Here is a 20907-nt window from a genome sequence, read left to right as displayed (position 1 = left end):
AAATAGCAGAAACATTATGTGAGATGAAGTCAAGTAGGTTTTTTTTAGTCCATGATCTTTCCAAGCCTTTCATATGTAGATGCACATGACAATCTCCAAGAGAGATGGTACCAGTGCTTTAAAAATGTATCTAACTACAGAAGGCTTTTCTTGATGAGGTCCTCACAGAACCAACATTGGGCAGAACGTGCTTTGGAACATGCTCACGTGAAGACAGTTTCCCCTGGAATTATTTCAAAGGGACACATCTCCAAGTCAGCCGTCACAATGCTTCAATATTTGAAGGTCATAAGATCCCTCTTCTAGTTTGGGATTCAGGGTAAGAAGTGGAGACAGTCTACGAGACTTGGGGAACTTCAAGGAGAGCCCTGTGAGTTCAAATCCATGCAATGGCAAGAGTGGGAAGCCTGCCCCACCTTCGGAGGGGATGGTCTTCATTACACATGTTGAGTCTGAGACCCAGTGGAGTGGGACAGATAAAAACTGGCCGCACACTCCCGTGTGCCAGATGTCATGCTCAGCGCCTCACACAGGTTATCTAGTTTAGTCTTCCACATAACTCTGTGGGGATTGCTGCTGCAGTGGTACTGCTGAGGAAACCTAAAGTTAAGCACATTGTCCCACGGTGCAATTGTTTAATGAGTGGTGGAGCCAGGATTCAAACTCCGACAGTGTGTCCACAACAAAATGAGGCAATCTGACTTTTAGCCGCTAGGCTATGTTGACATAGCTGGATATCCTGCCTCATCCAAGTTACAGTTTACTTGAGTCAGGCTTTTATTCTCCCCTGGAGATGGAAATCCTCTGGGGTATTAAGACTAGTGTGGTAGGAGTCTAACTGCCTTTGGGAGGACATGGGCTGGGATTCAGCAAGGGTTTGGGGTACTTGACTGTCTAGTGGTTACACAGCAAGGGATCTTATAATTAAATGTTTGTAGTTGCCTTAAGGACTCTTCTTTGAGGATTCATCCCGTACCTTGCAGTGATAAACTTGAGTCCTACTACTGATTATTCTTTGCGTTGTCTGGGGAAAAATTGTTTTTGAGAACAATTTAGTCTATCCCACTTGTAAGTCCTTCCCACTGACTTCTAGAAAATCTGGACACTTTTATAGGAAAAGAGGGATGGGAATGCAGGAGCCCTGGACAGTTTTACTCATAAGAATTCTGCACATTTCCCTATGGTTACAGGAATTAGTCCATTCTACTTCGTTGTAGCATCTCAGGAATTTTTTATATCAAGCCAGATTCTAGGAAGGACCAAAGATTGCATTTTAATTTAATGCTCTCTCGCTATTTTTTCTCGCTGAATTAACTGGACTAAGTGAACCCCAGTGCTCACTGCTAGTCACCCTGGGCGAACTTTGGCATCTGCTACATGTCAAACCCTACGGGGCGAGCACCCCAGTGAGCAGTGCCCTGTTATTTCACCTCAGGTGGCCTCATCCCAGAGAAACTTGTCTGGATTAGCCAACGTATTCTGTTATACAGGATAGGTGGTCTCAGAGTCTTTCAGCCAATTAGTCCGTCGATCAACAGTACTTCTTAAGCGAAACTGTCAGAACAAGACATTGTAAGCATGTCTAAACTAAAAGGCAAGGTCCCTGCCTTCAAAGAGTTGGGAAGCTCTGGGTAGGGAGAAGATGCAGGGACACACACATACACACAGTGTCTCCTAGGATGCAAACGGAGGGCTCCATGAATATAGCACGTAGACAAATGGGAGAGTAAAAAGAAAAGTGTGAACGTGAACATGGAGAGGGGAGTAAAACAGTATTTGTTGCAGAAGGCAGATGACTTGTTAAATAAAAGGTTGGGGAGTGGGGAGAACCGAGGCAGGCTCGGTCTCAGCTGGCTTGATTCAAGTAAAACCAGTGGTTCTGGGAGGAGTCTGTAGCTTCACGCCAGCTCTGAGCTGGATGTGAGGATATTGAATCCCAAGCCCTTTAGTGACAAGACTGAAGCTTCTTGAAGGCAGGAAAAATGTCTGACTCACCAATTTATCCTCAGCATCCAATACATAGCACATCTGGTGTATGGCAGGCACTCAGTGAATTTTTGACGAAGGACTAAATGAATCCCTGTGTCATCCCTAGCGTCAGCCCAGGAACCCCCGCACGTACCACCGGAGCTTAAGTAGTATTAGTGTGACTGATGGAGAAGAGTTAAGGTGAAATAAGAGGTAGGAGGAGAGAAGTTGGTCCATAAAGCAATCATATCAGCCCACTTTTGGTCTGTATGTACATTTTTTCTTAAAAGCCTAATATAAGTAGCTTTATTCCTCACCTGCTCACAAGCAGATGCAACATCCTTCTTCAAAGGAGGCATCTGTATCATTTTGACTCCCTAGCAAATAGTCTTAATACATTCTCCAGAAATAATATATTGATATGCGAGCAATCTGAGTGTTGCACTGGGTGCTCTGGGGGAGGGAGAAGCCACCAGATGAGGAAGAGTGGCTCCAGCGTGCCCCAGTTTCCCTGCCTAGCCCACTATCCTTGCTTGTGAAATCAGCTCACCATTTGTGTTGAATCATGAGTGATCTGAACAGCCTTTGTTATTCGCGCCCTTGTGGTTCATCTAGAAGGTATAGCTGAGGGCCCAAAACAACATTTGTAATCGGCTTTCCTATGGCTTGAGGTCCCATGCCCACTGGACATGCTTACCACCTATCTCCAAACCCATCCATTCAAATGCAGTTCCCCACTCAGCACTGTGGTTTGGGCAGAGGACTGGAGCAAAGAGATACTTCTGGCAAAAAATAATTTAGGAGGTCATTGTCCAAATATGATTTTAAGGGCCCTGAACTAAGGCAGGGACAGTGAGAACAAAGAAGAGAGACTGTTGTATTCAGATTTCTAAGTCCAGGCAAATTTTTATAGTAGAATAGAGGGCTTATATGGATTGGGGGCGGGGAGAGGGAGAGAGAGAGAAAGAGGTGATGAAGTTTTCAGCTTTGGGCACCAGTTCGCTAACAGGACACAGGAGTAGTGGTGTTGGGAATGGTGAGTAGTGGTGTTGGGAATGGTGAGTTCTTTTCCAGACGTGTGAAATTTAAAGTATAGCCAAAAGCCAGTAGGCAGTGAGTTTTCAGAGTAGTGGTGTTGGGAATGGTGAGTTTTCAGAGTAGTGGTGTTGGGAATGGTGAGTTCTTTTCCAGACGTGTGAAATTTAAAGTATAGCCAAAAGCCAGTAGGCAGTGGCAAATATATAATCATAGATTCAACTTATTTTTTTAAAGGGAAGGTTATTTTTAGCTAAGCAAAGAGTATGTCAAAGATCATTTTCTGTCTTTGTTTCATCTGGGCATATCGTTATTGTCATCTGGAAAAAAAGTTGATTTCCCCCTTGTTTTCCCTTGTAAAAGTAATCTATCCTCAGCAAAGAAAATTTGGAAAGTATAAATAAATTGCAGAGAAAGAAAGAAAACATTCACCATCCTATACCCGAATAATTTGCGATTATTATTTTGGTCTATTTTCTCCTATTCAACATTCTAACTTAAGAATTTTCTATGTTATTGCAAACTCCTACATAATATTTAATGATTACTTAATGTTTTATTGAATAGATGAAAAGTGCCAGGTTTACTTAATCATTATCTTTTTGTCAGATATTCAAATGCCTTCTCTCATTCACCATTATAAAGGATGCTATAATATACAACTTTAGTCATAGGCTTTTTCTGTAACTCATATTATTTCCTTGGTTTATATTCCCAGAAGAATAACTAGATGAAAGAATAAAAGGAACTTTTAGACTCCTGCTACGTATCACCAAAATAGTTTCCCCAAAGTAGGGTTGAATCAGTTTCTATCCTCACCCAAAATAGAACAGTACTCTTTCACAGCACACTCACCAGCATCCACTATGACCTTAAAAAAAAAAAAAACTTTACGATTTAATGGGTAAAAGTTATATTTTTTCAGTTAATTTTCTGACTACTAATTAGGCTGAAACATTTTTCATATGTTTTGCATTTCTGCATATAGTTTCTGATAGAATTTAAAACTAGGATGGATTCTGTCACCCAGCTGTAGCGAGCTGCCTCCTTCTGTTATAAACACCCCTCTAGGCTGGCTGATCATGATACTAATGGGTAGATACCTGGATTGCCTACAAGGCGCTGGGTTTTTTGTTTGCTTGTTTTTAAATTTTACTTCTTGTTGAAGTAAAATATTCCCACAGAAAAATGCACATATAATTACATAGCTTGATGAATTCTCGCAAACTAAATCCAGCTGAATAACCAGCACACACATTAAGAAACAGAACATTCCAGCACTTCAGAAACCCCTCCCCCAATTTGTCACTTCCCTCCACAAGGGTAGCTACCATCTTGATATCTGTCAGCAGCAATTAGTTTGGTCTATTTTGGACTTTTTATATAAATGGAATCATGTAGCATGACCTCGTGTGTCTGGCTTCTTTTATCAACATTATTTTTCTGAGATTCATCCACATTCTCATATGTCTTTGTAGATTGTTCGTTCTCACTGTTGTATAGTGTTCTGTCGTGTGAATATACCACAATTTACTTACTGTTGTTGATGGAGATCTAGGCAATTTCCAATGTTTTCCTATTATGAGTAGGGATGCTATGAAATATTCTAGTACTTGTATTTTGGTGGACATATGTTTTAATTTCTATTAGGCATACACCTAGGAGTGGAAATGTTGGGTCATGGAATATGCTTATTTTCAGACATTATAGATGCTCCCAAAAAGTTTTCCAAAATTTGTATCAATTTATCCTCCTGCCATTAGGGCATGAGAGTTTTAGCTGTTCCATGTAATTGTCAATACTTGTATTTTTTGTCTTTTTCATGTTAATCATTCTAGTGAGTGATAGTTTTAATTTGAATTTCCCTGATGACAAATGATTTGAGCACTTTTTCGTAAGTTTATTGGCCATTCAAATATCCTCCTTTGTGAAGTATTTGTTTAAGTTTTTTAAAATTACTTTTCTATTGTAAAGTCTTCCTTTTCCTTACGGATGTATAGATGTTCTTTATGTATTTAGGATATGAGTTCTTTGTTGGATGTATGCATTGAAAATATCTTCTCCCACTCTGTAGGTTTCCTTTTAGCTCTTTTACCTGTGTCTTTTGAGGAACACAAAATTATAATTATAGCATAGTTTGATCTAACAGATGTTTTTCTTTTATATTTTTTCCTTATGTGCTATTTATTTATGTGTTTGTTTGTTTATTTATTTTTGACTGTGTTCGGTCTTCGTTGCTGCGAGCGGGATTTCTCTAGTTGTGGCAAGCGGGGACTACTCTTCGTTGCAGTGTGCAGGCTTCTCATTGTGGTGGCTTCTGTTGTTGCAGAGCATGGGCTCTAGGCGCATAGACTTCAGTAGTTGTGGCACATGGGCTTAGCTGCTCCGCGGCATGTGGGATCTTCCTGGACCAGGGCTTGAACCCATGTCCCCTGCATTGGCAGGCGGATTCTTAACCACTGCACCACCAGGGAAGGCCCTTAGGTTTTTTAAAAATATTTGCTGTGCCCAAGTCAAGAAGGTGTTTTTCTGCAGTTTCTCTTGAAATGCTTTATTGTTTTATTTTTCACAATTAAATCTGCAGTCCATCTGGAATTTAATTTTATATACAGTGTAAGGTAGGAGTTAAGATATGTTTTTTTTCTATAGTGATATTCAATTGACAGAGTACTATTTATTGAAAAAAACAGTCATTCTCTCCCTACCTAGCTAATGTGCCATGATAACCTTTTCTTGGCTCTTCTTTGAGTTCTGCATTTCCATATAAATTTTAAGATAACTTGTTTTATTGTTTTGTTTTGTTTTTGTTTCTTCTTTCTGGCTTTATTGAAGTATAGTTGAAAAATAAAAATTATATACATATATATTTATATATAAATTATATATATATTTAGAGAATACAACATGATGGTTTAATGTATGCATGCATTGTGAAATGATGATCACAGTCAAGTTAATTAACACATCCGTCACCTTATAGAGTTCACCATTTTGGGTGCATGGCTGAGAACACTTATGATTTACTCTCTTAAGTTTCAAATATACAATACAGTATTATTAACTATAGTCACCATACTATATATTAGACCCCCAGAACTTATTCATCTTAAAACTTTGTACCCTTTGACCAACATCTCCCCATTTCCCCCATGCCCAGCCCCATACCCCCAGCCCCTGGCAACCACTGTTGTACTCTCTAGTTCTATGAGCTCAACTTATTTGGTTCCACATTTAAGTGAAATCATACATTATTTTTCTTTTCTTTCTTTCTTTCTTTTTTTTTTTTTTTTTGCTCCCAACCAGCAACTGTTTATTAAGTATCTGCTCTGCAGTCTGCTCTTAGAAATTTGCCATGTGCTGTAGAGGAAGACACAGACAGCAGCAGCCGCAGAAGGAGGAGGAGGAGTCGTGCAACATTTATAGAACTTTTATTATGTGCCAGGCATCATGTTAAGCACTTTTCCTTCCTACCTTACTTAGTGTTCTCCACAACCCTAAACAGATGATTTTTTTCCCCTCCCTTTTTTTAACATACGAAGAAGCTAAGACTTTAGAATAGTTAGAACAGTTAGAAAGCTTGTCCAGGCTTTCTACATAACATATGTAATTAGTGGCAAAGGTGGGATTTGAATACGGGTCTGATGCAAATCTATCCCCTTAATCATTACTCTGGACCATAGAATCTAAAACCCTCCTCACACTTACAATCTAATTGACCCATACATTATTTTTCTTTCTGTGTCTGGCTTATTTCACTTATCATAAGATCCTCTAGTTTCATCCATATTATCTCAAATGGCAGGATTTCCTCCTTTTTATGGCTGAATAATATTCTATTATATATACATATCTCACATTTTCTTTACCCTTTCATCTGTCAGTTGAATCTTAGTTTGTTTCCGTATCTTGGCTATTGTGAATAATGCAGCAATGAACATGGGGGTGCAGATATCTCTTCCAGGTACTGACTTCATTTTTTTGGATATGTACCCAGAGTGGGATTGCTGGATCATATGGTAGTTCAATTTTTAATTTCTTGAACCTCCATACTTTTTCCATAATGGCTACAATATTTTTTATAATTATTTTTCCAACAGTGAACAAGGGTTGCCTTTTCTCCACATGCTTGCCAACTCTTATTATCTCTTGTGTTTCTGATAAAAGCTGTCCTAACAGGTATGAGGTGATATCTCATTGTGGTTTTGATTTGCATTTCCCTGATGATTAGTGATGTTGTGCACCGTTTCATATACCTGTTGGCCATTTGTATGTCTTCTTTGGAAAAGTGTCTGTACATGTCCTTTGCCCAGCTTTAAATTGGGTTATTTGGTTTTTTTTCCTATTGACTTATATGAGTTCCTTATATATTTTAGAATTAACCCCTTATTGTATGTATGTTTGCAAATATTTTTTTCCCATTTTGTCAGTTTCTTTTGCATTTTTTGATTATTTCCTTTCTAAAGGTATCCAAATTTTCTCTGTTTGTAGGTGACATGTTATTATATAAAACCCTATATTTAATAAGGTTTATAAAGCCCTAAAGATTCCACCAACAAACTGTTAGAAAAAATAAGTGATTTCAGTGAAGTTGCAGGATACAAAATCAATATACAAAAATAAGTTGTGTTTTTATATACTAACAATGAGCTCTCTGAAAAAGAAATTAAGAAAAAATTTACAGTAGCATAAAAAAGAATAAAATAGTTGAGAATAAATTTAACCAAGGAGGTAAAATATCTGTACACTGGAAACTATAAGGTATTGATGAAAGTTATTAAAGAAGACACAAATAAATGGAAATAAACCTTGTTTTTATGGATTGGAAGAATTAATATTATTAAAATCTACATAATACTCAAAGTTATCTACAGATTCAGTGCAGTTCCTATCAAAATTCCAGTGGCATTTTTCACAGAGATAGAAAAAATAATCCTAAGACTTGTATGAAACCACAAAAGACCCTAAATAGCCAAAGCAATCTTGAGAAAGAAGAAGAAAGCTGGAGACAGCACACATCCTGACTTCAGACTATATTACAAAGCTATAGTGATCAAAAGAGTATGGTACTGGCATAAAAACAGACACATAGACCAATGGAACAGAATAGATAGCCCAGAAATAAATGTACACAATATGCCGTTAACTAATCTTTGACAAGGTCACCAAGAATACACATGGGGAAAGGGTAGTCTCTTCAATAAATGGTGTCGGGAAAATGGGATATTCACATGCAAAATAATTAAACTAGATACTTATCTTACACCATTCACAAAAATTAACTCAAAATGTATTAAAGACTTAATTGTAAGAACTGAAACTGTAAAACTCCTAGAAAAAACCATAGGGGAAAATCTCCTTGATAGTGGTCTGGGAATTGACTTTTTCGGATGTGACACCAAAAGCACAGGCAATGAAAGCAAAAATAAACAAGTGGGTCTACAACTTGTCTCAGTCACCTCAGGCTCTCTAACAGATTACCATAGATGGGATAGCTTAAACAACGGGAAATTATTTCTCACAGTTCTGGAGGCTGGGACAGCTAAGATCAAGGGGCCGCTGATCAGGTGTCTGATAAGGGCCTTCTTCCTCATTTGCAGGCAGCCTTCTCGTTGCATTCTCACGTGGCACAGAGAGAGAGAGGGAGAGAGGGAGAGAGACAGAAACAGAGAGAGAGATAGAAAGAGACAGAGAGAGAGAGACATCTTGTGTCTCTTCTTATAAGGGCACTAATCCCATTCATGAGGGCTCCATCCACTTGACCTAAGGCCCTAAGTCCTAATACCTTTACAGCAGTGGGGGTTAAGATTTCAACATATGAATTTTGGGGAACACAAACATTCAATCCATAGCACTGCTAGAATTTATATTGAGACTGCAGTAGGTATATAGATTAATTTGTAGGGACCTGATATGTTCACAGTATTGGGCCAATTCATGAACATCGTATATCTCTACCTTTATTTAAATCTCTTTTCATTTCTCTCAGTAATATTGTCTTAGCTTTAGTATAAAAGTCTTACACATCTTTCATTATATTTTTTGTATGTATCTGATTATTTTGGTGCTATTGTAAATTATTTTAAATTTTATTTTCTACTTTTTGTTGCTTACTAGCCACAAAATACATTTTTTTGTGTTGTATATTGACCTTCCTTCTATCCAGCAACCTTGCTACCTTTATTTGTCAATTCTAAAAGTTTGTAGATTCTTTTGGATATTCTAGGTCCACAGTCATGTAATTTGTCAACAATGCCAGTTTTATCCATTCCTTTTCAATCCTTATGCTTTTAACTTTTTTGTTTGTTTGTTTTGTTGCATTTGCTAGAACAGCCTGTATAGTGTTGAATAGAAATGGTGAAAGTGGGCATTCCTGATCTTAGGGGAAAGTTTTCAATATTTGTCATTGAGTATAATGGTTCCTGTGAATTTTTTAAATACATATTTGAGTTGGCTTTCTGTTGCTGCATAACAAATTACCAAAATTCAGCCACTTAAAACAACACAGATTTAGTATCTCACAGATTTGTAGATCAGAAGTATGGGCAGAGTTCAACTAGATCTCAATTCAGGGTCTCACAAGTCAGAAATCAAGGTGTTAGCTGGGGCTGAGTTTGTATCTGGAGTTTTTCTGGAGTTTTGGGTCCTCTTCTAACATCATTTATTGGCTGAATTCAGTTCTTTGTGGTTGTAAGATTGAGGTCCCTTTTGTTTTCTGTATTTTCCCTGGCTGTCAGCTGGGGGGTTCTCTAAGTTCCTAGTGGCCACACTCGAGCCGTGGTTATTTGGCCTTTTCCACCTTCAAAGCTAGCAATGGAGATTCTCTGACTTCAGGGAGATGCCAGTCCCTTTTAATGGCTCACCAGATTAGGTCAGGCCCACTTGGATAATCTGCCTTTTGATTAACTCAACATCAACTGTAGGAGTGATAGCCCATCATATTTACAGGTTCTGCTCACAGTCAAGGAGAGGGAATTATACAGAGAATACACACCATTGGGCAGAAATCTTGGGAATCATCTTAGACTTCTGCCTACCACAATATTCCTTATAATTAATAAATCTATAATAGTTTGCCAGGAGTTATTTTCATGAATGGCTGTTAAATCTTATCAAATATTTTTTCTGCATCTATTAAGATGCTAATAATTTTTACTTCTTTTATGCATGAATTATACTGATTGGTATTTTCAAACTCACTTGATTATGATGCTACTCTTAAAGCTAGTTAGATCCAATTTGCTAATGCTAGCTTGAACCGTATGAAAAGGCTAATATTTGACAATATTTGACCTAAAAATGACAAATGTATATGGCTCAACCTAATATTATTTATGTTTTATATCTTTTTAAGTGAAATCTATTAATCTGTAATTTTTCTTTCTTAAAATATTCTTGTCAGGCTATAGAATTCAGGTTATTCTGACCGCCTAAAGTGTTAGGAAGTATGCTGCCTTTTTCTATTCTCTGGAAGAGTTTGTGCAAGATTGGTATTTCATTCTTAAATGTCTGAATTAATTCATTGTCCACCGGTATTAACCACTTTGAAAGATACTCTCCCTTCAGATGATCTAACTGATGCAGATGAAGTCTACATATACAGGTTAAGACTTCTAGGCTGTATCTATGATAATTTTCCAGAGCAAAATGGTGATGATGAAAAACAATAATGGGTCAGTGCAGTAGAGAAAAATTCAAATATAATCAGGTATTGGTCCAACAATATTCTGACTATGCCAGTATTTTACATTAGAAATAGGTGCTCTGATATTGGTGATCCCTCAGGAAATCTGCTGTGAAGAAACAAAAGTTATGAGTCACTTTGACTCCATCCTATCTCCCAGCTTCTTTGATTCATAGCGGGCACCAGCTGGGCTGCCTTTCAGGTGTGTGTCCTTGGGCAAGGCCCGTGAATCTGTCTTGCTGTGCCTCAGCTTCAAAAAAGGAATAATAAAATAATGTGCATCATAGAATTATGAGGATTCATTTCGATTACGGATTAACCTAAATTAGCAATATGGCTAGCCCACAATAAACAGTCAATAAAAGCTAACTTTACGTATGTTTATCTAGTCACTTTGTTTTAGAAGCACTTTGTTTTTTGGGAACATGTATTCTTAGCAGAAGTAACAAATTTGTGGGTGATATTTATGAGGTGTTGTGGCAACTATGTCACTTTCTTGCATTTAACTGTGTCTTTATTTGCTCATTTGACTGTAAGATTCTTGAAGGAGGGGATATTTTCTCATTCATATTTATATATCCATCTGACATAGAACAGGTGTTCAGTAATCTCTACTAAATGTTTAAATGAAAAAAAACCCAAAGTAGCAGTGACAGAAATTTATTAAATTATGACATTAAATTTTAGGAGTGTGTGGGCTTCCCTGGTGGCACAGTGGTTGAGAGTCCGCCTGCCGATGCAGGGGACACGGGTTCGTGCCCCGGTCCAGGAAGATCCCACATGCCACGGAGTGGCTGGGCCCGTGAACCATGGCCGCCGAGCCTGCGCGTCCAGAGCCTGTGCTCCGCAGCGGGAGAGGCCACAGTGGTGAGAGACCCGCGTACTGCAAAAAAAAAAAAAATTTTAGGAGTGTGTAATTCCTGAAAACCTTGGTTTAACAATTCATGCCCCAAGATTTCCTTTTATAAATTCCTTAGAATTGGGATAAATTGACATTTTTAATATAGGTGCAAAAAGAAGCCATTCTATAAGGAAAGCTACTTTATAAAAGTAGTGAGCAATATTTTATTTATGAGAGACAACATATCCATACCCAGATTTATTCATTTCACCCTTAAAAATCCTTCTTCACTAAAGGACCCTGGACAACAAAAAGTAAATAAAAAATAAAATCTTAATTTCAAAACGTGATTGCTTCTTGGATATTTTCGGAAGGCAGAGAGACATACCTCTGTTTTATATACTAAAAAATATTCATGACTTATCTGAAATTCCAACCTAACTGGTCGTCCTGGATTTTTGTCTTCTACAGCAACTCTAAATACATCATTTTCGTGGTGGAATCTCTTGAGCCAATCTATGTCATAGACTGTGCTGTGGGAGCACAGTTTAAGAATCACTGGTTTTTTGGTCCCAAATTAGAATGAAAATACTAATTGTTCTACTTACAGAGAACTAATTCTAAGCAAAGGTTTTCTTTTGAAAATCAGGAGGATGCAATTTAAGCCTAATCTTTGAACGTGGTTTTGCTTCAATTGGACCTCAAAATGGAATTTTGGAGACAAGTAAACTTTTGGGTAGCAAGCAGTTAGGTACTGGGGCTCCCTCACCCACTCTGAAGGAAACTTGCATTTCAGGATAAATGAGAACAGAGGGTTATACACCAACTACTCTCAGTGCCCAGCTTTGCAGTCTTAATGTAAATCTCTATTAGGATATGCTATGGTATACAAATTCCTTCTTGAGCGATAATGGACCAATGAACAATAATTTTCTGACTACACAGACATCTCGGAAAGCTTGTTCTGAAGTTTCCCTAGCCCTGATTTTTAACCAAGTGCAAGATACAGCATGATTTTTTTTTTTAATAACACAACTTATCTGTGTTTAGTTTCCCTACATGGAAAGTAAAGCTATCAGTTACTCCCACGTCCGTAACAGAGATAATGATAGAAATACTGACATAATATAAAACTAATAACAGTTTATTTCTTGGTTGTTCCAAGATATTTCACTTTATTAAAATGGACACTATTATTTATATCTGCTAACACAATCCCTGTAGCTAGAATGAGCCTCATTTAGCATCTTCTCAGTTCATGGTCTGTGGACCCAGAGAACAAGACGCAGGGCTAAAGGCAGAAGTAAAAAATGAACAAGGCCTAGGGCTAAAGGATGGTGTAGGTCTAACCATCAAAAGAAAAGGAACCCTTTTTATTCACACTCTTCAAAAAGGCTCTAATATTTCAAACAAGGATGGTAAATTAAGAAATAATTTGGGGAACAAAAAGCACTGAACTGTAAATAAAGTGGAATTTGCAGAGAATTTCCAACTAGGTATTCTTGTTATTACAGTATGAGCCAAACAAAACCATAACAAATGAAGGTTATAAACTAGACCTTTTAGAACGTAATTAGAACTATGGGAGTGACTTCAAGTGAAACATATTTTGGTCCTAGTGTGGTAACTCTGAGGTCACACTCAAGAGCTTGACTCTTGATGTAGGCATACGGTGATAATTACAGTTACAGCCTTTATTAATTAGGAAGACCCTTAAGTGCAAGAATCTAAAATAACCCAAAATACTTCAATAAAATTTGTTTTAAATAATCTAAAATAGTTGGACTTTTAGCAGACCCACATGTAAACTTAATCCTGCCCCTGCTATACCTCAGTGGGGATCGAATTCCACTAACCTACATTGTTTGCTTTTATTGAATGAAGCAAATTCATTTTTCAATCAGTCTGTTGTCACTCATTAATAAATACACAGAGAAAGATACGATTCTACTATCCACACCAGTCGTCTTTAAGTTAAACGTCCCTCTTTCGTATGGCTAATTAAAACAGGGAGGGGATGCTACTGACATTTATTTCTGCCATTGTTCTCCCCCGACCCCCAACCCCTCGAGCTTTGTCCTATGGCTTTTACTTTGTGAAAAGTTAAACCACAAAGTCGGTCAGGCTATTTTGATTGCTGGTCCATGTGCCTTGTGTAAACAGATTTTCTCTGCAATGCTTTCCCCCATTTTGCTGGACATTTTGTTCTCTCTGGTAACGGCTGAACAAGGTTTTACAAAGCCAAGATAGAAAAGGGGGCCAGGGACCTAAGCAAGATGAAATGTCCTGTACCAACACTCCAAGTGAACACCAGCTTTGCACATATGTGGCTCTGCAGAGTACACTCTGTGTAGTAGTTACTGCTGTGTAACGCAGAGAAGGAGGGAACCAGTGGCGAAATCCAGTGGGTTGCATTCAATTCCGAAACACAAAGACAACTGACAAGGAAAAAAGAGAGGGAGAGAAAGTTTCATTAGAGAGAACCTAAAAAAAAAAAAAAAAAAAAAACCTCTGCATTGCCCCTGGGTCATAGCCATGGATTTCTATATAGAAAATGGTTCATTCATTGCAAAGACCCAAACTTTAATTTGGCATAATGCTAGTTCTTCATTTTACAAAGTGTCTTTCATCATATTGACCTGAAGGTTCTTATTAAGCATCTAAATTAGAAAATAATTGTTCAGAAAAATGAAAGCTAGACTCTGCCATAAGGGGAAAAGAAGCAGACCAAATTGTTTTTCTCCTTTGAAATTTCATTTTGACCACAGCACAGGGAAACACATTAATGCTTGCTTTTCTGCATCTTTTATGGGCCTCCTTAGAAACCACTAGTAAGGCTTAATTTATATAAAAAGTGTGCAAATTCATCCTGTGCTGCACTCGATGAGGGCATCTTTTGCATCCTTGGGGCCCTCTGAAGTATGCCCCATGAGAACTGGGACGCTTTGCTTGCTACTTTATCTATTGATCTATGGATATCACATCTACATGCCTGAATGGCATTGTGGCTGAAAAGGTCTGGGTGCTTTCTGTTTATCTGGCAAAATGAAAGAGCTTTCTACTCTCCTACCTGGGGTCAAATGAAGCACAGCTTCTCCCTGTAGCTCATGGTTTATGCAAACCACATTAGTAGACACTTTTTGGAAAAAAATGCCTTAGCCTTATAACGTGAACAAAGACATAAGGAAGAACATTATGATCTCTCTCATAAACATTTAAGGATGTTTTCAAGATGTTGTCAACTTGTACAAAGAGGCATTTTTTTCCTTGAAAAGCACAATTTACACAAGGTACATTTCTGAAATAGTATCTGAGACATTGGTCCTGCCTCTGTATGCTCACTTATGTTGGTCTATACTTCCTTAACATAAAAAACCTTATAAATAAATTTTATTATGTTTCAATTCCATATGCAGTACGCAAAGACAAAAAAAATTGGCAGGAAACACAAAGAAACACATAAAAATAATCCCACCACCCGAAATTACCATTATTAGTATTTTAATGTATGACTTTCCAGACTTTTTTCTTTCTGTATATTCACATATAGTGACCCACACAAACTGCATTTACATCTTTTAAATCAAGAGGTCACCATACTTCACATACTCTTTTGTAACCTGTTTTCTTGTTCTCCAACCACATATCATAAATGTCTTAAAACGTTAACAAACAATTCCATAACATCTTTTAATGACTGCAAACTATTTCATTATATAGTTTACCAGTTTAATCAACCAATCTACCTTTTGTTGAATATTTTCTACTTTTGTACAATTATATACAATGTTGCAATAAATATATTTGTGCTTACACTATTTTTTCCTTTAAGATAAATTCTTAGAAATGGAATTCTTAGGTCAGAGGTTGTGGACATTTTAAATATATAATGCCAAATTGTCCTTCAGATGGGATGCACCAGTTTAATCTCCTACCAATAATGTATAAGAGTGCCTGATTCACTATACCCGTGGCACTACTGGTTATTATTCTATTTTTATATTGGTCAATTTCATATACAAAAAAATAACTTTAGCCCATCCTCTTCAAAACAACAGAGGTGATCCTGGACCATAACATCTCTGTTAACGGCCATGATCACCTCCCTCTTTCCTCATAAGGCCTCTTTGAAATTGACAAAGATCCGTAACTTACTGAATTGTAACTAGAAAACTCAGACCTCTAAGAATTACCTTTTTAAAGTAAAAATAAAAATCATTTTAAATGTGTGAAAGATGATAACCATAATTAGAAATAACAGAGTTTAATTCTAACTTTTGGGGAATGTTTAGAAAAGTGCAGTGTGGAAGTGCCTTCTCTGGCTGTCTAATATCCAATACTAACCCTCATAGCATCCTGATTGATTTTCTGGATAATCCCCCATTGTGTGTGGGTCGTAGGAGGAGATACTACCCACTCCCACTACTGGACCTGAAGAGAACACAGCTGCGTGACCCGAGGAGCAGGTCACATCACCACCCTTGGCCAATCAGATATGCCTTTCTAGGATTTTGAATCTTGAGGAAAGGACACAGTATGGAGGTGTCAATCATACATCTTAAGCAGCAGAAGTGTACTTCTAACAGCTGTGCGTCCAAGAGTCCCTATAGTTCTTGCTCATTCTAAGACTGTTCCTCCTAGGCAGTGTCCATATCCTTCTAAAGTATTCCCTTCTGCTTAAGTTGCCCAAGTCAGTTTCTGTTGCCTACAACTAAGAACTCTGACTACTAGAAATGGAACGTGATTTATTTTAAGTTGTGGATGCTCAGTAATTTTCCTCCACACCTCAAAATTATATCACCCCCTGTAAAAGCTTCTTTTTAGCATCACAAGGAACGTATGTTAAAGTTCAACTCTCAAATGTAATACTGATACGTGTGGAAGACTTTCCTCATTGCCTCATGTGACGAAAGCTGATACCAACATCTACTTTGCCTGGCCCATTGCAAAATCAAAAACTTGTACTCTCTACCTCTCTGGTATCTCATTTTTCATTAAGGGACTTACCTTATTTACTGCAAATATGAAAAATAGAAAAATACCATGGGACTTTCCTCAAGCTTGCTAAGGTGACTACAAAGAGACATAAATCTCTGGAGAGATAAAAGACTTGGTAATCAGAGCCAAGATTACCCACAAATGTACTCTTTTAGCTTTTTTTTTTCTTCTTCCCTTCCTCTGGTTTGTTTTTTCTATGAACAGGATGAAGCCAAAGTAACTTACTGGAAAGCACTCAAGCCAAGCTCCCAGAATACATGTGCTGTACTCTTTAGCCAGGAGTGCCCCAGCCAATAGGTATCGCCCAAGTTTATATATAAGCTTTCTGCCCAGAAGATAATAGTAATGATGAACATAACAGCAATTAAGTTACTAAGCACGTAACTGTGAAGCAATGTGGTGTATGCTATCTTCGTATTAGCTCATCTGATCCTCACAATAACCCTGTGATAATAATAATAATGATGATTAGTAGTAGTAATATTCTTATTATTATACTATTTTTATTCTCCCCATTTTAAAGACAGGAAAGCTAAGACTAGAGGTATAAAACCTAGCTCAATATTACAAGTAGTAAATGGCAGTGCTGAGAGTCATACCTAGACAGTCTGACGCTTAACAAGTATTTGTTTTATTTGTGTCTCAGAGGCTGCGATTATGTCGAAATTACTCCAAACATTTCAGTCATTTCATCTGATGAATTTTTTTTTTTTTTTTTTTTTTTTGCGGTACGCGGGCCTCTCACTGTTGTGGCCTCTCCCATTGCGGAGCACAGGCTCCAGACGCGCAGACTCAGCGGCCGTGGCTTATGGGCCCAGCCGTTCCGCGGCATGTGGGATCTTCCCGGACCAGGGCACGAACCCATGTCCCCTGCATCAGCAGACAGACTCTCAACCACTGCGCCACCAGGGAAGCCCCTGATGAATTATTTAAAGGCCTTTTCTCCTATTAGAGAAAGACTCTACAGGCACCATTTGGAAATGCAAGCTTTTAGAGGTACTTGTTACAAAACCTGAGGTGAATTTTCACTCCTCTCAGATAAACTGGCTGGGGTTTTGTGCATCTGGGGTGTTATACGGACACAGTCGGCAACTGGGGGCAAGTTTCTTCCACTCCTCGGAGAGCAGTTTCCCCGGATTCTTGGTCAGAGGTGGTTCCTCACTGACTTAGGCCCAGGATGTGACCAAAGGCCTGGATGTGATGGAGGAAGGAATGACAGAGGCCGGGGATGCCACTGAACGTGACAGACAGAGAGCCCAGCCTCCTCCAGATCCTCTGCCTTATTTTGCTCTTATAAATTGCATCCACTTCTACCCAGTAATTTTCCAACACTGAATCCCAAACCCGCCATTTGGTGAGCATTGAACTACCAATGCTTCTTTTCATGGGTCAGGGCATTGAAACCGCTGTTGCTGGCTTGGAAAAGAGGACACCCCACAGTGTCTACTATTTGCTCAAATACTTTCACATTTTTCCCCTCTCTTTTTTATCCCCTGGGGTGAAAACTTGCAGACAATAACCTTGTCGCCTGTCACGTTCCAGTATAAAATGTGCTGCTCGCAGACAGATATTCTTGAACCAACGCGAGCCTCTAACCTTGCCCTCTTCTGCATTTTCATGTTGTGAGCTGGGAGGTTACCTCACAATGTGGTTTTGTATATTAAATGGAATCGCTTATGTTCTCATTTGAAATTCTAGTGCCTTGTGCCTAAATTTTTGACTTGAACACACTAGGTCTACTTGGTTAAAATACATATTTGTATTTTTATTTAGTTATGACAGAAAAAAAGTGGTTTCCGCACATGTTGAGTTAGGCATAAAATGCCCCGAGCAGGAGATTAAGCCCTTTCTGAAACACAGACAAATGCACGTGAAGGTTTAGCTATCCTTTGAATTACCTTTTCCTTTCTGATTTCTCCTGTCCCTGAATGCAAACCGTCATTTCATAGCTTAGTTCAAAGAGATGGGCAAAATGGAACTTCTAGAAATAGAAGTTCTTTCTTTCATTCTTTCACTCTTTGATACTGGGGGCCAGCCCCTCAATGAAAAATACGTCTAACAAGTTTCGTTATTTAGATCCAGTGAAGACTGGCGGGAAAAATAAACCAGATACTTAACTGGAGTGAAATTTGCCAAACACGTTCCGACTCAGCACTCTGAAATATCTGAGGTTTGAAACTGGTTTTGTTGGTATGTTTTTCAGTGATTATCTGTCAGGGGAAGGAACTTGTGAGGAGGAATGAAGAATTAGTATGGTTCATCTCAAAGAGAGTCCATTTGTGAGAAAGTGACAGTAAAATCTACTTTTATTGTACCAAATTATGACTTTTACCAATCTCATTCATTTTAGTTTACTGAAAACAACAAGGAAATAACCACAGCAGCAGAACTAGTCGCTCAAGTTTTGTAATCACGTTCTTTAATCCACTTCTTTCGTTTCTAATTCAAGCTGCATATTTGGAAACAATGTCATGGGAAAGAAAAATGGAAATTAAAGAGATGATTAATTAGACATTTAAAAATATCTAGAATTCCTATTTCAGTGTTCATTCTATTTTAACGTCTGGAGTCACAGTGTTCATTTGGTTTTTTTTCAACATTTTATTGTGGACATTTTCAAAATACAGACAAGGTGAAAGAATTGTACAGTGCACACCCATGTACCCACCACCTAAATTCTACAATTAGCTTTTCTCTTATTTGTTTTAGTATAAAGCAATCCATTTATCCATGAGCTGTGGACAGTATCCATGAGCTGTGGACATTATCCATGAGCTGTGGACATGAGCTGTGGACATCAGTACTCCCCCCAAAACACTTCAGCCTGCACGCCATTAACTAGAGTTCAGTTTTTGTTTGCCAGTGAGTTGGTTTTAAACAAACATACTTTATTTTTGCCCTATATTTTGAGGCTCTCTACTGACATAATGCCTTTTCCAGACTTTCTTATCTTCTTTTTGCTATTTCTTCTCTTTCGCCAGTTGTCCTCATCTCTTTTTTCCTTACTCTTTGTTAACTCCAGTTTCATTCCTCTTTTTTAGAAACAGTCGAATGTTTCTAAACATTCAGGTCGAATGCTATATAGGTCACGGCTAAGGATGGACATGTGCTTACTAAAGATGACAAAGTTTACAGGCAGCTACGGGGAATTTGAGAGTCAGGTGCTGGTCAAATGTGACTGTGCTTTGTTGAAATAGTCAAAGTAGACCCTGACTCCTCTCACCCCGTAATGAAAGTGGTTTGCTTGGAAGGCAAAATGCCTTTCCCAGGCTTGCAAGCCTTTGAAATTTAAGTATAGGCTTGTATTTAGCGTCTGAATCCAACAGCAATTTTTTGGTGGTTTCTCTCCTATGTTGCTGATGTGTGTGTGCCTCTGTGTGGGAGCACATGCATTGTGTGTTGTTTCTGTGTGCGTGTCTCGCCGTCACATTTAGGGCCCCTGTGACCTACAATTCAACATGGGGTTTGTCACCAAACCTCTTTAGACTGTCAGCTTCACTGGTGCCATTTTTTTAAAGTTTGTTTTGTTCCTTATGCTAATAAAGCTGGTCTCTGCTTCAATCAAAGCATATTATCTCTCCCTTCCCCCCCCCCCCCGCCCCGTAAGTAAGGCAGCAATCTGTTCTGTTTAAATGCCTCATCATCTTCGCTCTCCTCATCGCTGTTTCCCTAGATTTTCAAGATTGTTGACTATTATGTAACAGATGGCCCGACAGACCTCCGACTCTTTGCGATGTTGGCCAGCTTGGCTCAGAAAAATCGCAGCACTGGAGTGAATTTTCCCAGGCATGGGACGCTCATGAATTTTAACTCCTCTGCAACAAAGGAATTCAAAGGGGGTAAGAGCCAATCTATCAGGAGCCGAGGCAATTAAAAGATGTAGGTTGGCATTCTGCTGCAGAGGATTCCCTTCTTGGGTTCAGAATATTTAGACTAGATTAGGTCAGCCTGGTTTCCATTCATTGCTGCCCTGCCACAAGCATGAAAACAATGAAATGACGCAAAAACAGAAGCCAGGGGGTTTTTAGCCTTTAATGATAAAATATTTGTATTGTTGGATAAGAGTACCCTGGGGGAAGGGACAGAGGGGCCATAGACAAGATCCCACCTGATCTTCCCAAGGACAACTCCGTTAACAACCGGAAGACACCACCTTTACTGGCTTGGATTCTCCTCCCAAGGCCTTGGTTTTAGGTATTTTAGCCACCAGGAGGTTGGGCTTAGAGCCCAGGTTGCTTGTACTTTGACGATTATTTCAGGGTGTAAAGATAGACCTGCAGAGTAATGAGATGAGGAAATGGAGTGGTAGTTATTTGTCTGTTTTAACTTTAAAACAGACAAATAAAAGTTAACTTTAAAAGTACAGGAATGGGGCTTCCCTGTT

The 20907-nt window shown here is 38.4% G+C and overlaps 1 protein-coding gene across 1 annotated transcript in view; it reads left to right on the top strand.

Annotated features, from left to right (window-relative positions):
- LOC132434000 (uncharacterized protein C12orf42-like) overlaps positions 1-20448 on the top strand; it is a 365625-nt gene extending 345177 nt beyond the window's left edge. Inside the window, exon 12 of the mRNA XM_069541209.1 lies at positions 20197-20448. The gene's annotated coding sequence lies outside the window, so the exon portion shown is untranslated. The remainder of the gene's footprint in view (positions 1-20196) is intronic.
- Positions 20449-20907: the final 459 nt, after the last annotated feature.

The sequence above is a fragment of the Delphinus delphis genome, chromosome 11 (genome assembly GCF_949987515.2).
Source record: "Delphinus delphis chromosome 11, mDelDel1.2, whole genome shotgun sequence".
Classification (NCBI taxonomy): domain Eukaryota; kingdom Metazoa; phylum Chordata; class Mammalia; order Artiodactyla; family Delphinidae; genus Delphinus; species Delphinus delphis.
Note: the sequence above shows the minus strand (reverse complement) of the source record. Positions and strands in the feature narration are given on the sequence as shown.